The sequence below is a fragment of the Camelus ferus genome, chromosome 4 (genome assembly GCF_009834535.1).
Source record: "Camelus ferus isolate YT-003-E chromosome 4, BCGSAC_Cfer_1.0, whole genome shotgun sequence".
Taxonomy (NCBI): domain Eukaryota; kingdom Metazoa; phylum Chordata; class Mammalia; order Artiodactyla; family Camelidae; genus Camelus; species Camelus ferus.
Window position 1 is genome coordinate 68,759,193 of NC_045699.1, and position 4,276 is coordinate 68,763,468.

The following is a 4,276-nucleotide window of genomic DNA, read 5'->3' on the forward strand; positions in this document are numbered from 1 at the left end:
TTGCTAATATCCAGTTGGTTCATTATGATCAATTTCCTGTCCCTGGAGCTGTGTCAATCATTAGGGGCATGGTACTACACGACTCTAGGTGTAGAGTGGTATGTTTTTCCCTTTTTTGTCTTCTTGACCTTCACCTTGGGAAAACTGCTTTTTTTCTATCATTTCTTTTTTGGAATTATGCACCAATAACAGACCCTGTTTCATCTAGCATCTGGGAAGGTCTTTTGATGTGGACACAATGGAATGAACACTAGGGAAGGAGTCAGGAGACTTGGGCTCAATTCACTTTTAGATTTGTGGCCTTGAGTAGGTCATTCATCCTCTCTGAACCCCAGTATCTCCACCTGCAAAACACAAGAACTGTACCAGTCACGAGATCAGTAGTTTGCAAGTTGTGCTCTGTAGCCTTGCCTTAGGGCATCCCAGCTGCTGTGTCGTGGCACACGGATCTCTTTAGGCCCATGGGACCAGTGGCCATTTGCATTTCCTCTCTGCCTGTGCTTTACAAATGGCTTCATTTCCTATGTATAAAGACAGAATAACTTGGGAAGCACTGACTCCGGGGTGTTGAGTGGATGGGACTCGGCTGTATAGTCAGCATATAGAGACTTTGTGCCAAGTTTTAGAAGGCATCCTTTCCTTCAAGATACTACTGCCATCTGCTGGAAAATTGTCCTATTAATAACTGAAAATCTGTGATACCAGGAGGTGAGTGGTGCCTCCCACTAGAGTTATAAAACTCACATTTTGCACAGCCTTTCATGGAACTAATGGGCCCTCATGGAACTCTGGGATTCTCTGTGCCACACCTTTTTTGCTGTATGCGCTGTATATATTGGGGTTCTATGTAAGATTATATGTGGGAAAGTTCCTCTGCTAAAAATGAAATATGAAAAATCACTGGACAAGATTCTCTCTAAGGTCTCTTCCACTTTGAATTTGTACCACTCCTTAGAAAATTTCTTACCGTATTTGCATGTTCTTTCTCTAGGCACATTTAACAATCTTGCACATGTCATTTGATGCCTGGTATTCCTGCTGGGTTCTTGATGGTAAACCAAGAAAGCAGAACGTCAGGGAGGCCAGGTTTTCAGTACTCACTGATAGCGTTGCCTTCAGACATAGTGACTGCTGGCCAGTAGATGCAACTCCTGTGGGTAGGAGCATCAGATTCCTTAGAGCTTAATACCAAGGGCTGCATTCTGTTATTAAATGCAAGTACTCACTTGCCTGCTTGCCGCCTTTCAAGCTTGACCTCATTTCTTAGGCTGAGTGCCCACATTTTTTGTCGTATCATTGTCCTACATCATAACAAAATAGACACAACACAAAATTTACCATTTTAACCATTTTTAAGTGTACAGTTCTATGGCATTAAGTCCACTCACGTTGCATTAGCCATCACCACCATCCATCTCCAGAACTTTCTCTCGTAGAACTTGCAGAACTGGAACTCTGTACCCATTAAATACTCGCTCCCCACTGTCCCCTCCCTGAAGGCCTTGGTGACCCCTGTTCTACTTTCTGTCTCTGAATTTGACTATTCTAGGGTCCTTCTGTAAGTGGAATCAGATAATATTTGTCCTGATTGATTCCACTTAGCATAATGTCTTCAAGTTTCTTGCAGTCACTGTTCTGATGTATCTGCTATTCCTTGCCAGCTCTGACGCTGCAGAATCTCACCTGGGAAGAAGTACAGCGTGACTTCCCAGTCAGCTCCCTTCTTCGGAGGAAAAATAGTGAAAGTGTTTGGCGCTTACCTGTTAACTTTCCTCTGTGTATGTGTATCAGAAAGACATGCTCCCAGGGAGCTTGGACAAGTAACTTTCCGTGGCCAGAGTATGTGAGAACATCATTACAGTTAGTGTGGTTGACCTCTTGAGCAACTTGAAAAGGTACTGGGGCTACCTAAATGCTGAAGCTTATAAGCAGGCACATCTCAAACCTTCAGAGAACCACTAGAATAGAAAAAGGAGCTTAGAATTCAGTCCCACCCCTGCTTTTCAAGAGGCCAGGACGGATGGGACTGAGAAGCTGAACTGGACTGGTTAGAGTTGCTACACAGTCCTGCCCTGTTTTGTTTTTGTTTTTATTCTAAATGAGTGTTTCTCAGAAAACAAGGACGGCCAGTGTTTCCTTTATCACCTCCCTCCCCACACCTTGCAGAATGTCAGGCATATGGTGAAACTGGTGGGAGGTGAGGTAGGCAGACAATAGAACACGGGGAAAACGGCTTTTAAATGTCTCATTTCCAGTGCCAAAAGCAGATGGGGTGGGTGAATGAGTGGGTGGTGCAGAGGGCTGGAGATACTATTTTTTGGCCATGTCTCAGATCAGACAAAGGATCAACAAATAAGATTTTCGTTTCTACGCCAGTACAGAAGCTCTCTCTAAGGTCTCAAAATCTGTTTTGCATCTGGTGAAGGGAGCCAAACCTCCATTTCACAAGGAGGCCAGAGTGATTTAAAAGAAAAATCCTCCCTTTTTTTCAGTTCCTGCCCACGGCCTTAAGACTCTTTCTTTGCTAGAGCAGAAGGTCTTAGAAATTTTGGAGAGCTATGATTGTGTTAGCCATCTTGTACCCAGAGCTGAACATCTGATTAAACATTTTGCTGCTACCTGCTGGAGAAGAAGCTGTGGACGCCATTAGCTGTTCCCAGAAATGCACACCCCAGGGAGGAGTTACCGGGCCCTGTTTTCTCTACATGGAAGATGGCAGGAAATGCCTCTTAGCTCCTACATTTTTCCTCCAGATTCTGTAAAGCTGCTTCTGGGGTGTGGCCACTCCTTTTCTTTTCTTTGCTCTCAGATGGAGTGAGGGAAAAGGGAAGTTTTTCCTCATTATCATGGCTCCAGCCAGGGAAGCTTAGAAACTAGACAGCAGATCCCAGGCACAGGGAAGAAGCAAAACTCCTGAGGACCAGGGCTCCGGGCTGGGCCGGGGCCCGAGCTCTGGTGCATTGCCCAGGGCCTTTATATTTATTTAAAAGGAAGAGTCCTTGGTAACCAGGAGGCTGAGGCCTTCCTAAACTGCAGAACTCCTGGTCTGCCTGACTGCACAGGAAAGATTTGGGTGTTACTTTCGATGGCTGTAGCCCAACTGTCACTGGAGTGGGGGTAAAAAGGGTTTCCTAACTGATAAGACTGTAAGGAACAGAAATTCCAGAAATCCTCTTATTTTTCCTTTCTTGGCACCTCAGCATCCACCATCGCAATGCTTCCCTTTCCTATGGCATGGCAGTATAGCACACTGTTTAAAAGAAGGTTCTGACTGCCAGGATTCGAATCCTAGCTTTTCCCCTTGCTAGCTGCCTGACCTTGGGCAAGCTTCCACATCAGGGAGCTCTTTCGTAAAGTGCAGAAATAATACCTAAATCATAAAATTATTGTAAAGATTTTTTTAAGTAACACATGAAATGCTTAGCATAGTGCCTAGTACATAAGAAAAGATCAATTAATTGTGGGAAGAAACTTAATTTCTCATTTATAAAATACAACTAATGCATCCTATTCCACTGGTGACCTGTCAAAAGCTTTTGCTATAATATAAGAAATTATTAACTCTTCAGATCTCAGAATGAGAGACATAAATTCCAGATTAATCGACTTTATTTTTTACAATCGCTTTTAGCCTTTCCTTGTCATTTCCCCAAACCCGTAGTCCGAAATCATCCCCCGTTTCTTGACCCCGGCCCCCATCAGAGTAAGCTGACTTGGGTCCCCGGCATCAGTCTTCTCCTAGGGAAAGAGGGCAAGAGGAAGAGAAGCACAAGGGTGATCTCACCCTTCGGGACTGGGCGTTTTTCCGGCTGGGGCGTGCAGCATCCCCAGCCAGACTGCAGCAATGGCCCTGCCCCGCCCTTCGCTGCAGTCCTGGAAGGGTTCCCAGGGGCGGAGGGGTGGGGTGCAGAAGATTCTTTGCAGGGCTGGGAAGGGTAGGATTGGAGGATGCTAAGTGCGGGGAGGGCTGTGCGGCTGGAGCATCTTAGCTGGACTGGGCGGAGGCATAGACTCTACTGCACCATCAGCCCCCACCCCCGGCGCGCGCACCTCTTCCTCAACCGCCTGCTGCCCTCCGGGGGACTCGGCTCTTCCCCTGCATCGCCGCTTCGGCTTTTTCCGGAAGCCCTCGGCCCTTTCCGCCGGGCGATCGGGAGGCGAGAAGGCGGGAGCTCCGCCCCCTTTGACCGGCTGGCCCTCACCCCCGCCCCTCGCGCCGCTCCCGGGCGCTTCCCCCCGCGCTCGCGCCCGCCCGCCGCCGGAACGCGCGTGGCCG